A 21,176-nucleotide genomic window follows, 5' to 3' on the forward strand; every position below is an offset into this window, starting at 1 on the left:
GCCGGGTGTTGAGCCCTCCCAAAAACCTGCCCCCTATTGTGGGCACTGAGCTCTTCTGAAAATGTGGCCTTAAATGTTAAAACTCCCACATACCAGAAACGCTCTAGTTAAAATAAGTCTCTGAAAACTAGCCTTGTCCAGTATGTTCAGAATGAGATGCGAGAGGTCTCATGCATGAAATCACACACCACTTCAAATTGTTTTCTGAAGAAACAGCAGGGCATCTTATCAAGGACAGCAGACAAAGAGCCATTGATTCATGGTACGCTCAATATTCTACTCCACTCTTACTCTAAAAAGGAAAATGCATACGCTGCTCTCTTCCCTTATCCACTTGGTTTCTCACTCTTGATCACATCCCAAGATTGAAAGTGAAGTGAGAAGCCTGCCACAGCCATCCAGTGATACTTGCAAAGAAGCCACGTTGTCTTTTAAAAAGTAAGTTTAATGTTGTTGTTGAAAGATGCTATATTGGAATCTTCTCATCATAGAACAGGTAGAGCATATCTAATGAATACAGGCGTCCTTATTCTGAAATATGCCTTCTCTGAAACGGAAGTTCATTTCCCTCCATGCACTGCCAGTGAGCACCAGCTGTGATGGTGGGAGTGATACCTGTCCACTGAGACGGAAGCCACCACATCTTTCATTAACTACCAAGTATAGTAGCTGTTTGGTCACTTGGCTAGTATTCAAAACTCCTTTTTCATGTGACACTGATAGTCCCTTTAATAGCAAACTGTTGCTCTGGACTTGATTTTTGAAAAGCATAGGTGTACATACCATGTATGGCTTTTGAATGTTTAAATGTTCTGGACTTATAGTAACTGCACATGCAAGTTTGGTGTGCATTTGTTTCCATTTGTATGTCTAAACTTACAATCAGTCCTTCTGTCTCCAGTCGAGTGTTATTTGCCAGACACTTCGCAAAGAGAAGCTGTTAAATATCTGTTGAATTTCTAGCAAGTGCCCACAGTGTTTTCAGAACTTCACAAGAGGTACAATGTTCCAAAGTACAGGATTACTCTGCAAAGTGACTGTGTAAAAATGTCACCTTTAATCACCTATGTGTATTCAGGACTATCTACTTCAGTGACACAATTCCATGTATGCCTGTTGACACTGCAGAGCCATCAGACCTGTAGGAGAGGGTGCTACATTCTATTTGGTCTCACTTCAGACACAGAATTGATAAGCAAATTGTGTGCTTGGCTACACCTCCCCAGTCCATTGAAGGCAAGGGGGGGGGGGGAGTAGGGGAAGAGGAAGAAACAGATGTGCACAGGTATAACTAAAAGCAAAAAATGGCCTCATGGTTAAGGTACTGGACTGGGACTTGGAATACCTGGGTCCAGTTCTTGACTCTGCCATAGACTCAGTGTGGCCTTAAGCACTTGACTTTTGACTTAATCTACCCTGTGCCTCCATTTCCTGTCTATAAAATGAGGTAAACACATGGGTGTTGTGAGGACAGAATCCACAAACGGAGGCACTCAGAGGCTATGTTGATGAAGGCCATCAAAGTCCCTAGATAGACACAGATATGATGTATCGAACCAAAACTTTCTTACTGGTGATGACTCCGTATCCAGAATAACAACATCATCCTTTGATTTTTCTAATCCTAAGGCGAATTTGCAGGGCTGGCAATTAAAACAAAACATCTTCCTGGATTGAAATACTGACCCTTGTTATGCCCCTCTTAATGACATTTCAGAGTAGACCTGACCTTTAATTTCATTATTCCTGATTTTACATATTATTGATTTAAATACACATTGAATTTTTGATATTGTTAATTTTTTCACTCATTATGCAGAACTGCAAATATTTTGCGTTGCTTGACTAGATGGTTTACAAAAATAAAAATGCATACTCCCTTCATACATATATTTGTATAGTCTGAAAAGTTGGGTGCATAATTCCTTATGAGGTTTAAAAAAAATAAATCTTGCTAGATCAAGCTTCTAACTGGGAAGCTACTTCCACCTTGTGGCAACTTTTACTGACTGCACGCCCTTGTTTTTATTTTGTATGTTGTTGCATAAAGTACTCCTCCTGTTCCAGAAACAGTTCCTCAGGGCAGAACCACAGTTAAAGCATTATGGAAACTGCCTTAATACCGCTGACATTTCACTGTGTCAGTATTGCTATTGAAGTCACTTTCAGTATTATGGTTGTTTCCGTGGAATATTCAATTGCTTGGCTGTCAAATGTAATTCAGTTTGTGATGACACACTGTCTGCTTACCCTTTGAACATTGCACTAAGCAAATTAATTCCCCTGTAAAAGGAAGTTGTATGGAGGAATTAGTTATGTACATTTTTTGATGATTTATAATGTACAAAGAAGAGTTCAAGTTTTTTAAAAGCTCTTTCTGCTTAATTTTTGCATTGGAAATTCAGGTTTTGCCTTCACAAGAAAACTCTGGCCTCGCGAAAGCTGAGGGAAAGACTGAGTTTAAAACTTTCCTATTTTTAACATTTTAACTTCAGTGACTAAAACATTGTCAAGAGAAAATGTATTTGCTAAAGATTCAACACTCCTGACCCTTCGAGGAGGGACAGCTCATAATACACATGCTCTGAGTCATCCAGAGGACCTCTAGAAAACAGGGAAGACCAGACTGGACACTCCAGATTCTTTAAGTGTAAGAAGCAGAAAAAACTTTAAAAACTATCTCCAGTATTTAAATAGCAATGTCACGTTTTGCTTTTGTCAGAATTGTCCTTTGTAGGCCAAATTTATAATTAAGCAAACAAAAATCATGGAGGATTTTGTCAGGTTTGCACCTTTGTCAGGTTTGCTTCAGCACTTGGATGTGATCAGCCTCACCAGATAAATATTGGCAGAAAGTCTATTTCAGAAAGAGGTAGCACCATCTGTATCAACCCATTGTATCTTTTCAGATCTCCATGCTATTCCTTTCTTTTCAACAGATGCCATGATTGAATACCATGGCAGAAGCCTGGAAGTTAAGTGAATCTGTGATTTATTTTGACCCAATTGTCACTTTCTTTCTGCTGATTACAAAGTTTTTGTAGCACTATAAGATGCCTGTGGCAGGGCAAGGGTAAAACCCCCTTTAAAGCCCTGCCGAAATGCTGGCTACAGCCTGCTCTCTGGTCAGTAGGCCAGGTGTAGAGATGCAGGTACTCAGCAGGGAGCCCAGCTGCAAGCCCTAACGAGGGCTGGCTCAGAGGAACATGCTGGGCTAAGTAGTGACAGCTGGGCTGGGGTAGGAGAGGGCTATAAAAGCCCTGGGCAAACCTCAGTGGGGAGGCTAGCCTGGGAGGAGACAGGAGGGTAGTATCTTTGTCTCCTTACCAACAAAGAAGCCTCAAGGGCCAGGAGATCCTGGGGAGGGTCTGTGGGGCACTAACTGTTGGGGGATCTGGGAACTGCACAAGCACTGTAAATAAAGATACTGGGGTGAGCTAACAAAAGAAGGAGTGAACGCTCTTTATTATACCAGCCTAAACACAGGGTACAGGCACAAAAGTGGGAGAGCCTGCGCCGACCATCTGACAATGCTCCACAAAGATGTCATGTTCAGAACAAGAAAAATAAAAACAGCTGTGTGCTTCTGATTGTGGGAGATAAGAAATACTTAGCTTCAGCCTTTTTTTCCTGTTTATCTTCAGCCAGTGGTGACCTGTAGCCAGTGCAGCTGCGTGAGTATACTGTACCACAAGTAGACAAAGAAAACTGGAAATGACACTAGATGAGCTTACTCCTGCCAAATTAGAGTCATGCTAATTGTTGCAGCTACACGGATTGGGGAATCAAGGCTAACTCTGTAGACAAAGCATTTGAGTAACTTGGTTCATGATCTATTTGGATTTCACTAGGTTTGGTCAATATTTAAATGGGAGACCTCCACTGAAAAGCTCATTGCACGGATCGCAGCTCATGTAGGGTTAAGGGGCAATGAGTTGGCAGACAAACATGCAAAAGATGCTGTTAAAAATGAGCAAGTTGATTTAGAAATCTCTTTAAGTAAACTGGAGTTTAAAAATCTAAGAATGTGTTGAGAGAGGAATGGCAGGAATAAATATGGGCAAAAGAAACGAGGGGGGAAAAGATTCCATGAAAAATGTCCAAGAGTCCAAAGTGCTAATGTACTCCAAGGCCCTCAGAGAGAGAGTAAAGTGGCTCTATTTAGAATTGTAACTGGCCATTGCAGTTTAAATAGTAATTTGTTTCTAATAAGCATACAGACGGATTATGTAGGACGTGCAAGGTCCAGGAAATGGTTCATCATCTCCTTTGGGAGCTCAAAGAATGTACCATTGAAATGGGATATTTATATGAAAAACGTAGACGCCTTAAGGTATCAAAATTTTCACTGTGACACGTAGTAAGAGCATTAGGAAAATGGAACTCTTTTTTTTTTAAGGAATAATGCAATTCTTTAATAAAACTGGGAGGTGAAAAACTTTAATGCTTGAATTATCTATAGTGTCCAGAACGTGGCGGTTATAGACTTGGCAAATGAGTCTAAACAAAGTCGATTTCATTTCATGAATTAGAAATGACTTGGAGCTCAGTAAAAGGAATTGCTTGGAACTTTGATGATGTTCCACCAAACAGCAGTCTTGCAGTATGTCTATGTCCTACTTCCAACGAACAGCAGCTTTTTGAACACTGCCAATCTCACTGTATTTTTCACATTAACAGTGCAACTTTTGTAAATCTGCTTTCCTCAATCCAGTCTTTGCATGCAATGATTCTCATTTTTAAAAGTTGGCTTCAGCACTGGATTGACAGCCATGGAGACAGAAATCCTTTCACAGAACATGCAGTCCAGGCAGCAACAATGCAGACTTCTTAACTCTATACCAATGTGCTTCAACCGTAAGTTACTTCATAGCCACAGGGGCCTAAGCCTGACTGACCTGATAACAGAATGTTGAATTACTAGTGAGCAGGGTGGAGGATACATTAAGCTTGCAAAGCATAGGGATATTACAGAAGTTGAGTAAATGCAAAGTTAAAAACGGCTGTCATTGGGTGCATCTCTATTAGAAAAACTTGGACCTATATTCTAATAATGGGGCAATTGAACTTGTCCTAAGTGCTAGTGAAGTGAGTGGTAAAAATGCTTGAACTCTGTCATTAAACCCAGTTTTATGGTACAGTGGTTTAAAAATGCTTGAATGCTGGCTACGCTAGTACTTTTACTAAAACCAGTGTAGCTGCTTTGTGCTGAAGATAGCTGAATTACAGGTACAGGCTTCTGTAGTATAAACAAAGTCTAAATGTATGCTGTTACATCAGACTTCTGTGTTCTAAAAGCAAGTGATTATAGTTATGTGATACAATTGCAGCAGTCAGTTTACATGTTCTCAACTTGCATGGAAATTTCCAGAAAATAATACAAGTGGGGATTGCTTTGATTGGGTGCAGCTGTGCAGATATCCCTTCAATTATAATTTATTTAAAAAAAGAGCAGAGCTCTGCCAGACAGAGGAGCTTGTAAACAAGAAGTACATCTCGAATGCTAATAATGCAGGCATTATTAAACATAAACTCAAAATGAAGAGCTATCACAGTCAAAGAAATCCAAGGACACCCGACCATAAGTCAAAGGAACAATTTATTTTTTTCAACTTTAAAAATACCCTAAACATTCTAAACTTGTAATAAGGTGAACTCTTAAAACTCAAAGCCGTTATCAGACAAAAGGAAACTCAGTGGTGACTATTGATTTTACTGCAGAATTGTGTAAACCGCCCAAGCATTATGTAGACTGACACACTTGGTTTTGTGAGGGGAGAAAATTCAACATTTTATTCTTTTTTTTTTTTTTGGTGTTGGGGATGATAATGGCCATGTAGGCTTATGAGTATTGGAAGAAGAGGGAAAGGCGTAAATAAAGGCTGAGAATTGTATTCAGTGTTGGCAAGGAAATAGGAGCTGAGACAGAGTCCCTTTAAGGCAAGCTAGGCTTAGCCTTGCCTGTGATATACCAGCTAGTCCCCACAAGATAGTGATATGGCAACTTAATGATAACTAGTGACCCCAGCTGTTAAAAGGTCAGGAAATGACATAGAGTGAAGAACTTTATTAGGGGGAAGACCTAGGAGAGAGGAGCAAGGGGAGTACCCTCTCTGGGAAAGGCCATCTTGAGGCAAAGAAAGTGACTGCCAGGGGGCATTAGAGATGTGGTCCCTGTACAAGTAGACATGAAGGAGTTCCCACGAGGTGAAGGCGCTCTGTAACAGATTGGGGAAGATGTGGGAGTCTGAGGCTGAGACTAGCGTTTGGTGATGGGAGTGAAAGTTGGGAATAAAGAAAGGCTTTGTGCTCAAGGTTCAGAGTGGAGAGGAACACTTTACAAAAGAGAGAATTTGTCCCAACCCTGACCTTAAATATCTTTTTTGTTTAGGATGCTGTAATTCATGTAAGTTGACAGAAAATGTTCATAACTGAAGCTCACTGCACTAACAATGTCCAGTTAAAATTCTAATGGACTCAGGATTTCTCTCTGTTTGCATCCTAGAGTACAGAGAGTTCTATTTCTGTAGAAATTATGACATACAAACATTCCTGTTAAGAATCTTGACCAATCCTGAAGCTATTGGGTGTAGCTTTTTAACCAGATTATTCCAGTTTTTGTATGACACGGTATTGCTTTTAGATGAGACAATAATCAAGATCCTGATCTCTTTTTGCAAGAATAGGGCTATTACCCAATTGTAATTTGGCAATGACATGGTGCTAACTGCTGGCAAAATTCTCGCCCTCTGAAATTCTGTTTTCAAAAGTGACATGGGCATATAGGAGCCTTTGTCATTAAAACCTTTGAATCTTAAATTGACTTTAAATGAGATTTAAAGGTCAGATTTTTAAGGCATTTAGATGAAAAAAGATGCAGATAGGTGCCTAGTAAGATTTTCAGAAGCACCAAGATACCTAACTCTCCAAAATGGAAGTTAGGTGTTTAGGAGCTTTTAAAAATCCCACTGGGGGGTTAAACTCTATTTTTACATGCTCAAATTTAAAAATCTGGCCATTTAGTTTAAAGATTTTGACAGTTACAAGCGCGTGCTGTACATTTGGCTTAAAAATATAGTACATACAGTAACAACGGCTTTACCTGAGAAGTTGCTTCAAAGTCTAAATTAACATACAACATTGTGCCAGAGGCTTTACACAGGCCCTGCCCCAAAGAGAAGCTAAGGGTTACCCAAAGAGCCTAATTTTGTTTGGTTTCAGAGTGGTAGCCGTGTTAGTCTGTATCCGCAAAAAGAAGAACTGGAGTACTTGTGGCACCTTAGAGACTAACAAATTTATTAGAGCATAAGCTTTCGTGGACTACAGCCCACTTCTTCGGATGCATATATAACCATTAGTGAGGATCTGTCAGACATATGCATATGCATCTGAAGAAGTGGGCTGTAGTCCACGAAAGCTTATGCTCTAATAAATTTGTTAGTCTCTAAGGTGCCACAAGTACTCCTGTTCATCTTAATTTTGTTTGAAAATTACTCTATCTATAGTAGGATAACTGTCAGGTCCAGTAAAAATGGCTCCTGGCTCCTCTCAAAGTAATATGGTGACACCTTTGGCTATATAGCCCAATTCAATCTGAAAATGAATGAGACCGTTAAAGCTGACACCACAGATTATTCAATTAATTTAAAAATACATATTATCCTATAACACCTTCTACTCATTTTAAATGAAAATTTTTATTAACAAACAAAAGTCTCTAAATGGGATCAGGGTCTGAACAGCAGAGTGGTGAGTTGCTCTCAATATGTTGGTTCATTGTATTAGTATTTTCCTACCGGTTCTTACGCCCTAATCTCTAAGATTTGACCCTTTGAGGTTGCTGACACCATTCTAATAATAAACTTCTTTTGGGCAAGTGTTTGCTACTCACATTAGTTGCTACTATGCAACACCTTGAGATGATTGACCACTGTCAGCCACAGAAGATATGCTTACATTGAATGCAGATTGCCCTTGAATGGAAATCTGTATATTTCATACGAAATACCCGTTCCCAGGAGGTGCCAAACACCTACGGCTCCTCTTGAGGTGCCGACTGGAGAATTGGACAGTCCCTATCGGAGTTGATTTTTTTTCACCAGGACTGATCTGTAGTAACAAAATTACAGGGTGCCACAAGCTGCTTTGTGGCCATTTGACCAAGTACTTTTTTTTATGGAGGCTGCTTTCTTGTACTCCAGAGTATACTTCGTTTGTACAACAACAAAACCCGACGTTTCTAACTCTAGCAGAAATAATACGTCTTCCTAGAACCAACACTGCCTTGCCTATTAGGTACAGTCATTTTTTGGAAACTGCTTAAGGCTTTGTCTACACACGTTTGCATTTGTTAGTCTCTAAGGTGCCACAAGTACTCCTGTTCTTTCTACACATTTGCAATGGTTTAATTAAATTGGTTTATTTAAACTGATACAGTTAAACCAACAAAAAAGGAAGTATGGATACTTATTTTGTTTTAGCTTAAAATGAGTAGGAACAGGTTTAGGGTTAAACCAAGCTAAGCCACTGTTAGACCCAAATAAGCATCCACATAGAGATTTGCCCCGCTTTAACTTGACAAGTCGAAGGCCTGCTTTACACTGTTTTTGTACAGCATTAACTGCACTGGCTAAGAAACCGGTACAGTTAGAGCAACACATGCCCCTGTGGTGGACACAGTTATAGGGCCATAAATGAGTATAGCTCATTTCCCTAAATCTAGCTATAGCCAGATAAGCTCCTGTTTCTAAACCAATCTAGTTAAGCCTTTGCCAAAACAAACAATGATGAGTAATCCCTATCACACTCTGCTTCTAAACTGAGCGCCTTTGGGTGGAGGGGATGTGCAAAGAGCAGAGCTAATAGTTTGCCCACAAGGAGGAGCTGACAGTGACGCTGAGCAGCCTGGAAAGTCATTACTTGCCGTCTGCTTTTCAGCGATTACAAACCGGGGGTGAGACTGTGGTGCTCCTCTGTGCTTATCAGCTGGTGGAAGGCTCCCTAAGCCGGAATGTGAAGCCGGGTATGTTTGTGAGCCATCCAAGAAGCAGAGTTATTTGTGGCGATGTGAAACCAAAAGTAACCAGTGCCAGGCTCGTGCTGTTGTATCCAACCCAGTGGAATGTGGATCTTGCCTCTTTTTCATTGCCCAAAGAAGGTAACCGGCACCAAGGATACATTTACCATAAAGAAGAAAGAGCTACCAAGCTCTGTCCTGCTCACTTGTGAGCTCAGTTCAGACAGCAGGGGAAATGGCTGAGTGGATTTTATACTTATAGGCAGTGAGTGGCATTTAAATAAGGATGCTTACTGCACCCTGCTTTAGCTTAACTGTACTGTTTGCCATATTCCTAGAGTATTTGCAGAAGCCATTTAAAATTGCTAAATGATAATGTGCATCGACTATCCATTTATATGATGTCTTAAGAACATCATTAAGAGAAGAGTGAGGCGGGGGGAATTTGATAGAAGCCTTCAACTACCTGAAGGGGGGTTCCAAAGAGGATGGAGCTCGGCTGTTCTCAGTGGTGGCAGATGACAGAAGTAATGGTCTCAAGTTGTGGTGGGGGAGGTCCAGGTTGGATATCAGGAAACACTATTTCACTAGGAGGGTGGTGAAGCACTGGAATGGGTTACCTAAGGAGGTGGTGAAATCTCCATTCCTAGAGGTTTTTAAGGCTCGGCTTGACAAAGCCCTGGTTGGGATGGTTTAGTGCGTGTTGGTCCTGCTTTGAGCAGGGGGTTGGACTAGATGACCTCCTAAGGTCTCTTTCAACCCTAATCATCTATGATTCTATGATCATAAGACTAACATGTCAACATTGTGCAGTACAACCCCAGTGAATTAATTGTGGCTTGAGCAGCTCATAAAATCAAAAAGTTCATACAATTGAACGTCTCAGAATTACAGTAGCTCTGGTGCACGTACACTGCATCACTTGCTTCTTGTGCTTCACAGTGCTTTCCAATGCGTTGAAAATATTGGGAATGTGAAGGAATGTCGACTTGTTCTTCATTGACATAAATTTCATTATGTGACTTTTGTCCACACTGGAAAAAATGGTTTTTATAACTTCTTGTTCTTAAGATTGGTGTTCAGAAAACTGAATTTCCTCCACTACATAATAATTGCATATTTTGTCACAATACTAAGCCTATAAATGATCTTCCATGTATTTTAGTCAACCTTATTTCAGTATCTAAATATTTTCTTTCAAAAGGTAGTGTTACATGGGAAAATTTTGTATCAAATGACATTAGAATTGTTTGGTCAAGTATCTAAAATTGCTGTTATATCTATCTTTATAAAGTACTGGAACAATGTCTATGTGGACAGTAAGATGTTACTTTCCTTTAAAGTATTTTTGTTTTGATAGCTAAGTGTATTGTCAGTTAGCAATCTTAAATGGATTTTGAAACTTGTGTGTGTTTTGTTTTTCAGACTCTTGACTTCTTCTTTTAAATAGGTAGTAGACAAAATGGGTGAGGTATTTCCTCTAGAGGTATTTCCTCTGGGACTTGAAAGCTTGTCTTTCTCACCAACAGAAGTTGGTCGAATAAAAGATATTACCTCCCCTCACCCACCTTGTCACTCAACTCTGTGGCATTTCTCTGTCTGTAACGTGGTAACTTTGAACACACCATCCTATCAATTCCAAAATTTCAGGGAACTGTTCTAGGCATCCTTGACCAGAACCGTGTTGTTTATTGGTGACAATGAGAAAAACCAAAACATGGAAATGGGGGACATACAGAGCCCCTGGCATCTGGTTAGCAGAGTTCTCAATTGTGATTGACTGTAGACCAAAGAACCAGTTGATGGCAGACATTAACCCATTTCAGCATAACAGTAGTCCCCATTTTAGTTCTGCTCATCTTCCCTATGGACTCCCAGACAGATAGAAAAGAAATGAGAATGAGGGGTGGGGATGGAGTGAAGGGGGGCACAGAGCCTCTCGAGTGTGAAGGGAAAGTGTGGGGGAAGGGGAAATTGGGGGCATACTGTGCCCATGACATAGGGGAAATGTAGGGCACAGCAAGCCCCTGGCATGCGGCACAGGGAGAAATGGGGGGCACACAGAGCTTGCATGCTGAAGGGGTGGGAGGTGGAATGAGTGGGCACACAGAACTCCTGGCCGGGGGAGAATAAGAGACCCTGGCATGGGGGAAGAGGGACAAAGGGGTACACAGAGTGTCTGGCATGAGGGGGGGAATGGGGAACAATGGTATGGTTGAAGGGGTGAATGGGGGGCAACACAACTGCAAGCATATGGTGGAGAGGGGAATCTTGGGCACTGGCATGAGGAGGGTGGGGGAATCGGGAAGACATAGAGCCCCTGCAGGAGAGGGGGGTGGGAGGGTGGCACACAGGGACACTAGCTTGTGGGGGAAATGGAAGAATGCAAAGCACCCGTGCTGTATGCAATGCATTTGGCTAAAAGAAGCAACAAAGTTTGCAACTCCCCAATAGTATGAGCAATTGGGAATATTTTCAGCCTGAAGGATGAATTCTTTGTTTTAGCCCACGAAAGCTTATGCCCAAATAAATGTGTTAGTCTCCAAGGTGCCATAAGGAAGGACTCGGTGGTTTTGCTGATACAGACTAACGTGGCTGCCTCTCTGAAACTTGTTTTTGCTGAACACTCACGTACTTGTTGTTCAAAGCATTTTGGTTTGTGTTCCAGGAAAGCAACAGTGACAAACTGCTAAAAGAGAAGCTCCGTGAACAAAGGAGCAGCCCTCCCGAGGTCCTAGGTAGGGCCAAATTCCCCCATGATGTAACTCCCCTGAAGTCAGTAGTATTAAACCCAGGATAGCTTTGTCCCATAACATGTGGGTAGACTCAGTGCTTTGTGGGCGGGGCTGGTGCTACCATTTAGGCCAACTAGGCGGTTGCCTAGGGCGCCAAGATTTGGGGGCGCCAAAAAGCGGTGCCCCCAATTTTTTTTTTTTTTTTTTTTTACAGCAGCCGCTGTGCTGGAAGGGAGAGGAAGTCTGAGCTGCTGGCAGGCAGCCCAGGGGAACCCCTGAGTCCGCGCGCCGCCGGCAGCCCAGGGGTTACCCTGGGTCAGAGCTGCCGCACGGATCCCCGGGCCGGGGGGTGGGGAGCTGCCGTGGGGGGGGGGTGCCTCAGGGCAGGGGGGAGCTGCCGCAGGGGGGCCGAGGAGCTGCCGCAGGGCTGGGGGGGGGCGCAAGGTGGAAGTTTTGCCTAGGGTGCTAAACTTCCTTGCACTGGCCCTGTTTGTGGGTAGCCACCAGGCTGTTGTGGTGATAACTTTACTCACTGAAGATGAAATGCAGAAGGAAACACATGTGAAAAAGATGATTTGTCTAAAACTGAGGGAACCTGAGAAATTTGGAGTTCATATTTCCATAGGAATGACTGCATTAAGGCTTTCTTTCTCTCACGGCTGCCTTAGGAGAGATGGAATCTCTTCTGAGTCTGGTTTCTTAAAGGAAATATTATCCAGGACTTGACATTTCTGCATGTGTGTGGGCGGACGTGATAGGAGACAAATAAGCCAACTTTAGAGTTTGCGGAGCTGAAAAATTAAATCGGAGGCAACATGGAACAGAGCAGCAAGAACGCCATGGCAATGCTGGCAACAAAGGACCACCCTAGGGGGGAGAGTCTGTGAGACCTTTAATTCCACAAGGGGTTGTAAGTTTCTCCCCATTACAAGCATGGGGTTAACAAGGGATAGTTTTAAAAAAAAGGAAACAAATTTGTTTTTGCAGAGTTGTGGTTTAAGGCCTGTGGCATCTGGCCAGTCTTCTGTGAATTAGTTAGTTATAACCACAGCAGAGCCTCCCTAGGCTTGATGTACTGGCGAGTATTTCCAGCAAAAGCCAACATTCCTAGAGGCATCAGATGAATCTGGGTCAGGGGATCAATGGAGTAAAGTACCCACAACCCCCACTCTGCTAGGGAGGCCAAACCCCTCATCCCTGGCCCCACCCCAAATCCTGTACCCCAACCCCATGCCCCAGCCCGGAACCCCTCATTTCTGGCCCCACCCCGGAGCCTGCACCCCAGCTGGAGCCTTCACCCCTTCCCGCACCCCAACCCCTGCACCAGCCTGGTGAAAATGAGTGAGTGAGTGAGGGTGGGGGAGAGCGAGCGATAGAGGGAGGGAGGATGGAGTGAGAAGGGGCAGGGCTTTGGAGAAGGGGCAGGGGCCTCGGGAAAGGAGCAGGGGGCAGGGCAAGGTTGTTCAGTTTTGTGCGATTAGAAAGTTGGCAACAATAGGGGCATCCCAGGACGCTGCTGCTCTGGGGGTGGGGCCCAGGGGCCGCCCACTACTCCGTCCACCTCTGGGACTGCTGCTTGGGCAAGGCCAGCTGCCAGGGGCCACCTAAGTAGCGGCTGGTGCGGCTGGCCCGAGGACCACTCCAGCAGTGGCCGGTGCAGCTGATTACAAGGCCACCTGAGCAGCTGGCCCAGGGTCAGCTGCTTTGGTAGGGTTGCCAAATTTCTGATTGCAGAAAACCAAACCCCCTTTGCCGAGGTCCCTTCCCTGAGGCCCTGTCCCCCACTCACGCCACTCCATCCCTTCTCCCTCTGTCACTCGCTTTCCCTCCACCCTCGCTTATTTTCACTGGGCTGGGGCAGGGAGGGCTCCGGCTGGGCGTGCGGGCTCTGGTGTGGGGCCGGGGATGAGGTGTTTGGGGTGTGGGAGGGGGCTCAGGGCTGGGGGTGGGGCTGAAGGGGTTTGGGTGTATAGGGGGGGACGGGCTCTGGGGTGTGGCTGGGGAATGAGGGGTTTAGGGTGCGGGATGGGGCTCAGGGCTGGGGCAGGAGGTTGAGATGCAGGAGGGGTTGTGGGCTCCAGGAGGGAGTTTGGGTGTGGGAGGAGGCTCAGAGTTGGGGAAGAGGGTTGGGGTGCAGGGTTTTGGCTCTGGCAGGGAATTTGGTTGCGGGGGGGGCTCAGGGCTGGGGCAGAGGGCTGTGGTGTGGGTGGTGCTTACCTCATGCATCCAGGAAGTGGCTGGCATGTGCCTGCGCCCCTAGGCGGAAGCCCGGTCAGGTGGTTCTGTGCACTGCCCCTGGCTGCAGGCACCACCCCTGCAGCTCCCATTGACCATGGTTCCCGGACAATGAGAGCTGCGGAGCTGGTGCTCGGAGTGGCATGCCTGCCACTTCTGGGAGCTGCGTGGAGCCAGGACAGGTATGGAGCCTGCCTTATCCTTGCTGTGCCTCCGATCGGCCTTTTGATGGCCCGTCAGCTGTGCTGACCAGAGCCACCATGGCCCCTTTTTGACTGGGCATTCTGGTCTAAAACCCTATGCTTGGGTGGTTCTGGGGTCAGCCAGACTGGCTGCTGCAGAAGTCATGGAAAGTCTCAGAATCTGTGACCTCTGTGACAGACACAGAGCCTTAATTATTGGGTACACAGAAACTCCGAGGACCTGGTGCATAGACTCATACTATTTCTAAAACAGCTACCTGTATGGGGCCGGGTAGGTAAGGCAATCTGTGGCCCTAGGCACACCATGATATAGCCTCCCTCCCCCGACTCCTCCCCACACAGTCGCCCCACCGACCTGCACTTGGAGTGGAGGTGGCAGGTTGCCCCTTTCTACCTAAAAAGCAGCAGCAAGGGGGTCCCTCCCCACTTGGGGCAGCAGAGATCCTTCTTCCCTTTGGCATTAGGTGGCCCCCAATGCTGACCCCAGCAGCTGGGGTGTGTCTGTTTGCTTCATTTGTTCAAGCATTTTCCTTGTTAAAATGTAAACTTGGATTCTAATACGTTTGCACAACTCCAGAAGCTGGGACTCTGGTTACGGTACGCACCGGTTGTGCCTGTCTTAATCTCCCTTGTACCTGTACAATCTGCAGATTGTTTGGGGTGCTTCGCGTGGGATGTGTATGAGTGGTTATTGCCCATGTGCTGTGGCTACTATTGAAACTTTCAATACTGAAATGTGCTTGGTAGCAGAGGTGATTAATCTCTTTAAAGGACTAAGACAGATGTCCCCAAACTGTGGGGCACGCCTCCCTTGGGGGCATGGAGGAACATTTGGGGGAGTGTGGCAAAGCCTGAGCCAGCCCCCATGGGGGTGGGGCAGGAGCACCACCCAGTCCCGCTCTGCCACCAGCTCTGTCACGGCCAGAGCCTCGGCTCCTGACTGCGACTCTGCTCCCAACTCCAGCCCCTAGTCTTGGTCCGGGCACAGTTTCCGCTCCCGACTCGGCCTCTGGCTGCAGCGCCATGCCCGGTCCCAATCCCACCCGCAGCTAAGGCTCTGTTCTCAGCCCCAGCCGCCCTGGTCCTGGCCCCAGCCTCGGCCCCAGCCACGGTTCCATTCATGGCCCCGGACCCGCCCCCAGCTGCGGCCCCAGCCTCAGCCTCCTTAACCCCATCCGCTCCCCTTCCCCCGGAGCTGTGACCCACTGCTGTGGGTGGAGTGGGGGGCATGGACAGAGGCAAGGGGGGAACGACCCTGAAAAGTTTGGGGACCACTGGGCTAAAAGGCATGCCTGGAGTTCTTTGCATAGGCTATGCACACTCTCCAGGGGTATAAAGTTGAATCGAGAATACCCAGGGTTTCAGACTTAATTCACAAATTGTGACAATTGACAAAATCTAAAATCTATAAAAGTTCTGTTTATATTTTTTCTCATGGCTAAAAATATGCATGGTCTAAATCAAGCAATATAAACAGATCGAATTATTTTCTCCTAAATCTCACTGCTCTGGCTTTTAGGTTGGAAGCACTTTTCAAAACCAAGCTGGTGTCTCATGGAAGTTAACACGATCCCTTGTTCTGACTGACTAAATCAGGCACAAGGCATAAATACTTCCCCTCAGCCCAGACTAGCTGGTGAGGGAGACGCTGGCCTCCCAAGGGCCTACAGAGCTGGGGCTTGATCCAGGGAGGTACTCAGTGCCCTGGATAATTGCTCACTTCAGTGGCAGGTGAGAGTGCTCAGGACCCATAGGGTTGCCAACAGTCCCTTATTTTTTTATCTCTGTACAACAAGACTGGGAATTGCTGAGAACTGCAAAAAGCAGTAAGAAATACCCCTGGAAAATGTAGGCGAATACTGTTTATTAATGATAATATCGAGAGGAGGGATGGGGTGGGGTGCAAAGAAAACAGTCACTTATTTTTGACATACAATGTTGGCAATCCTAAAAAACTGCTTTTTGGCTTTTGAGAATTGGGCTTTTGTTGGAGATCAGAGTAAAGTTTGAAAACACGTCCTTCTGCATCTCATGGGAACACTCACATGGGAAACTGCCATTGTGCTCTCTAAAACAGGAAGAAATGCCATAAACAGACCCTGGGGTGGCTTGCACTGGTGCAGAAAGCAAGGCAGAGTGATTTCAGTCTAGTATGATTCCCCGTTGGTGCCAGAGAGGCCTGTGTACTCGGTCACAGGCTGATACAACTCAGTATTTTTAAAGAAGAGACACTTGTTTTTGTACTTGAGCTGCACAGGAGTGTCAGAAACAGATATTCAATTAAAAGGTGATAAATATAAAAAAGACCAGACTGATTTGCACAGAACATGGTTAAATTATCAACTTTTTTGTGACTCAGCTGCTGCTGTCACTCACCCCTGCACTCCTAACTCATGGTTTGTCTACACAGGGGCACTCAGGAAAATTAATCCAAATTAGCTAAGGGCGTAGATTAAAAGTGGATTAGTTTAACTGCATTAAACTACTGTGTGGACACTCTCGTTCAGAAGTAAAGTGGCCTTGAATTAAGCTAAATCTAGTTAAGGCCACTTTAATTCTGAATAAGAGTTGTCCACACAAGAGATTAATGCAGTTAAACTAAGGGTTTATCTACACGGTGCCACAGGGTGTGCTACAGGGGCGTGGCAATCTAACTGCAGTGTGTGGACACTGGTGGTGTGAACTAAAAAGTATCTAATCCAAGTTAATGTAGTCTTCTTTGCGAGGGTTGCCAACCCTCCTGGATTGGCTGGGAGTCTCCTGGAATCGGGCTCGATCTGCCGGAGACTACTGAAGCCAATCCGGGAGATTTTAGGCGCTAAAAGTCTGGTGGTGCAGCAGGGCTAAGGCAGGCTCCTTACCTGCCCTGACTCCGCCCGGCTCCCAGAAGCAACCGGCATGTCCAGCTCCTAAGCACAGGGGTGTCCAGGGCGTCTCTGCACGCTGCCCCTGCCACAAGCGCTGACTCTGCAGGGACAATTTGTGGTGCCTCCTGGCCGCCCCTGAGCCTAGGGTCCAGACAGGTCAGCTGCTTCCCAGGAGCTGCCCGAGGTAAGCGCCACCTGGATGGAGCCTGCACCCACTCCTACATGCGCTCCAACCCGCTGTCCCATCCCTGAGCCCCCTCCCGCACCTGAGCTCCCTCCCAGAGCCCACACCCGAACTCCCTCCTGCACCCCAACCCCCCGCTCTAGCCTGGTGAAAGTCAGTGAGGGTGGGGGAGAGCGAGCAACGGAGGGAGGGGGGATGGAGGGAGTGTGTGGTGGCAGGGCCTCAGGTAAGGGATGGGGTAGGGGGCGGGGCAAGGGTGTTTGGGTTTGTGTGATTATAGAGTTGGCAACCCTATTCTTCGCCAGTGCAGCAGTTTCTGCTTTGGCTGCTTCCACATCTACCAGCTGGCTTCTCTGGCTGACTTCTCACTGCAGTTTTTCCACATACCAGGGAATTGGTGTCCCTCTAACAGCATTTCATGATACAGTACTGAACATTTTTCCCCCTTGCTCCTTAAGCATTTTTGTTCACTTAAAAGTTGGAAACCTGACTCTGGGATGGGGTGGGGGTTGGCGGGGGGGGGGAGGGGGGAGAATCCAGTTATGAGGCTTAATATAATGCTTATAAAATACTTCATGGCATTTCACTTAACTCAGAGGTGTCAGTTATTAGCAGCTTATGAGGGCTCATTGATCTCTGTGACATTCATAAGTGGATACAACAGGTTTATGGAGTTGGTATAAAGTACTGTGAGCTAGGCTGTCTCACACCATCTCTGAAGTTAGCCCCTGGGAGAGGTACAGGAAGAAAGTGGTGTGACCACTCCAAATAAGCCCTAGCAAAGCTAGTGTAATAGATGTGTGCATGTTACAACCAACAGCAAGTAATGCAGCAGTGTTCAGCGATTAAATACACAATCAAAACCTGAGAGCCAGAGATCCTTAAGAGCCCTTAAAGGGACACTTAAGATAGAAAGGAAACCTTGTTTAAGTTATCAGTTACTCCTGAGCTGAAAACTGTAAAATAAAAAAATTTCCTTTTTTCACTGCTTTGTTTCCTTTCTGTGCTTCACTCAGCTTGAGAAATGGAACTATATGGGTCATTGGCTTCATTTTTAGTCCCTCTTGCATGGGCATTCACACCAGGCTGAAACACAAACACTTTGATTTCTACCACTTCCTGAACTCCGTAAATCAAGAACAAGAAAACCCCTCACAAAACCATTTCACTTCGTATTAGGATTTGTAACCATTCTTCTCATCAGCACCAATTTTCTTTTGATACAATCTAGTTTTGAATTGTCACTGACACGCAAGATCTCAACTGGAGAGAGGCATGGTCTCGTGGTCTGAGCCACAAATTGACTTTTGATCTCAGCCCTGGCTGGCACTGAGAAAGCTAATTATGTCCATACTTCAAATTGCCTGCTAATTTTGAGTTTGGGAGTCCAGCTGGATACCTAGTGCCTGACTTCTCATAACTGCTGTTGCTATTGAAATCAATTGGAGTTGAGGGTTCTTGGCATACACTGAACAATCAGAGGTCTCAACTTCTCTGCCTCAGTTTCCCTATTGACTTCACTGCTTATCTCCTCCTATTACTTTTCTCTCTTTGAAGTTTTCACAATCCTTCATTAGCATTAAGTTCAGACTGGTGAAAGGAGATCCATTGTGAACCAGACAATACTCAATTTGCATCTAAATAGCCAGCTAGATAAACATTTCTTGTCTGACTGAAACCCTGCTTTTCACCTTTGCTGTTGACCAGTCTCTAGACAAAGACCTTAAGAATTAATTTTCAGTGTATATACATAACTCTTCACGAAACACACCTTACAGATGTTGTATAATGATACTAGTGACCAGAGTGGAACCAGCTTTATTTGAAACTTCACATGATACTCTTCGGTGAATTACAATATATCCACCAGATGCAGGAGATCCCTGTAACCCTTCTGTGCCCCCGCTGAGCCTCTTCCAGTTGGTACTAAGAGGTTCTTGGGTCGCAGTGTAGAAAGTTAACATGGGAGAAACATGGGAAGATTTCTATGGCTGTAGCTCAGATGGAGGAAAGATCGCTTCTTCTGTCAGTTGTGGCACAACCCCTGTGAAAATCCAGAGGATTTCCAGAGACTGGCTGGCCTGTGTGGAGAATAGTTAGACAATTTCCTCCGAACCTGGTACAGTAGTGGGAGTTCTTTGAGATTGGAATGCGGAGAAGGGAATGGTGAGGGCTACTCCTGTGATTAAAGCAAGCAGAATTTGGCACTCATCAAAGGAATGGCGCTTGGGATTTAATCTGTATAAAGGTGGTACTATATTCAGACTGTTAAACACAGACTGGCTGGTTTTTTTTTCGCCTTTGAAGCAGCCCGGGCTGTGTTTGGTTATTCTGGGAACTAATGTCACTAGACAGGGTCCTGTAGCTGCTGGCCTGGACCAGGCCAGTCATGGCAGGGTTAATCCTCTGGGAGTTGACGATTAAAGTGTTCTTCCTCAGGCGTTATTTTTCCAATAAGCATGTTTTTCATTTGCAGATACTGTAGTATCGGGCCATCCACATGCTTGGCAGCTTTCCAAGTGCCTACAAGCTTGTGTTTACTGTACAGTTTCTCACACTTCTGGCATGGAACAGGACTGTGCTAGTTCCGCCAAAGAAAAAACACATTTGGAATCTGCCAAAGAAAAAGGAAATTACCAGAACAGCAGCTGGCATCTTTCCAAGCCCAAAGGGCAAGTGGTACCCCTGTGAACCTTAAGGTAATATTCAGAATAGGTTCCGTGCATAATCTTTATCTGCATGAATTTGATTTTGGAAGGCAAGTTTGGGAGCAGACTGCCAGCTGTTAGTCTGGAAGAGTGGGTATTGGACCACCACAGTATTGCTCAATGGTCTGTAGAAATCTAGCAAAAGAGAATAAGTGCAGAAAGAATAAAATGTAACTCTTCTTTTGTTTTCAGGAGAGAGCACATATTAAAGGGATAGTGTTGGGTTAAATTAGAGTTTTTAAAAGTTCTAACTCAGCTAACAGCACCTTACATTATTAAAAACAAACTCCTATATTTTTTAAATAACCCTCACATTCTTATTTAATCATCTTACTTGCATTCCTCTGAGCTTGGACAATGCAAATAGGCTGGTCAACTTTTTTTTTTTCAGACTCCAGTCAATGTGATACATCAGCAAAATAGTGCAGTGTTTGGGTTAGAAATATCTCAAAATCTTATAACAACAAACTGTTGTCACTGGAATGTTTTGTAACTCAATGGATACAAATCTGTTCACTTTTGTTCAATATGTGTTTTGTAATCTAAAGTTCCACTAAAATGAAAACAATAACTTGAATTAGGTAATTAATTTAAAATGATTTAAATTCATGTCTGGGACTGCAGCTGTCTCTGGAGCTCCAGTTTTGTGGTTTTTATAATTATTAATCTGTTTAATAAGGGGGTCTTTTCTCCTGTTGCTTTGGGAGGTTCATATAAAGGGGAAACAGACTGTGCAGGGGAGAGTGATATAGACAAGAAAGGAAATTCCATCAAATGCACCAAGTCAATTTTTTTTCTTTAATTTTTCAGTTATAGTAACTGAAATTTTAAGACCAGGAGAGACCACTAACTAGTTTGAGTAGATGAAATTCAGCGTTGATAAGTGCAAAGTAATGCACATAGGAAAAATTATCCCAACTACACATATGTAATGATGGGTTCTAAATTAGCTGTAGCGACTCTAGAAAGATCTTGGAATTATTGTGGATAGTCCTCTGAAAACTGCAGCAGCTGCAATCCATGTGCAGCAGCAGTAAAAAAGGCTAACAGAATGTTAGGAACTATTAGGAAAGTGATAGAAAATAGGAGAGAAGATACCATAATGTCACTATATAAATCCAAGAGGCATCCACACTGAATACTGTATCCAGTTCTGGTTGTCCCGTCCAAAAAGTATACAGACGCTTCCCAACTTCCGTTCTGGAACGCCTTGCATAAGTCAAATTTT

General features: G+C 44.7%; 1 protein-coding gene across 8 annotated transcripts in view; it reads left to right on the plus strand.

The window, feature by feature from the left end:
• The first annotated feature begins 333 nt into the window (after nucleotides 1-333).
• The window catches only part of LOC101934489 (dipeptidase 2), a 45,501-nt gene continuing 24,658 nt past the window's right edge, over nucleotides 334-21,176 (plus strand). Inside the window, exons 1-3 of one of the 8 annotated variants that reach the window (XM_008166922.4) lie at nucleotides 360-438; nucleotides 11,685-11,754; nucleotides 19,717-19,939. The gene's annotated coding sequence lies outside the window, so the exon portion shown is untranslated. Of the gene's footprint in view, nucleotides 439-4,727; nucleotides 4,858-8,829; nucleotides 9,158-11,684; nucleotides 11,755-19,716; nucleotides 19,940-21,176 lie in introns of those variants that run through there. The other 7 variants (XM_008166918.4, XM_024104095.3, XM_065567001.1 and 4 more) reach the window with 7 other exon arrangements.

The sequence above is a fragment of the Chrysemys picta genome, chromosome 14, assembly GCF_011386835.1.
Source record: "Chrysemys picta bellii isolate R12L10 chromosome 14, ASM1138683v2, whole genome shotgun sequence".
NCBI classification, from domain to species: Eukaryota; Metazoa; Chordata; order Testudines; family Emydidae; genus Chrysemys; species Chrysemys picta.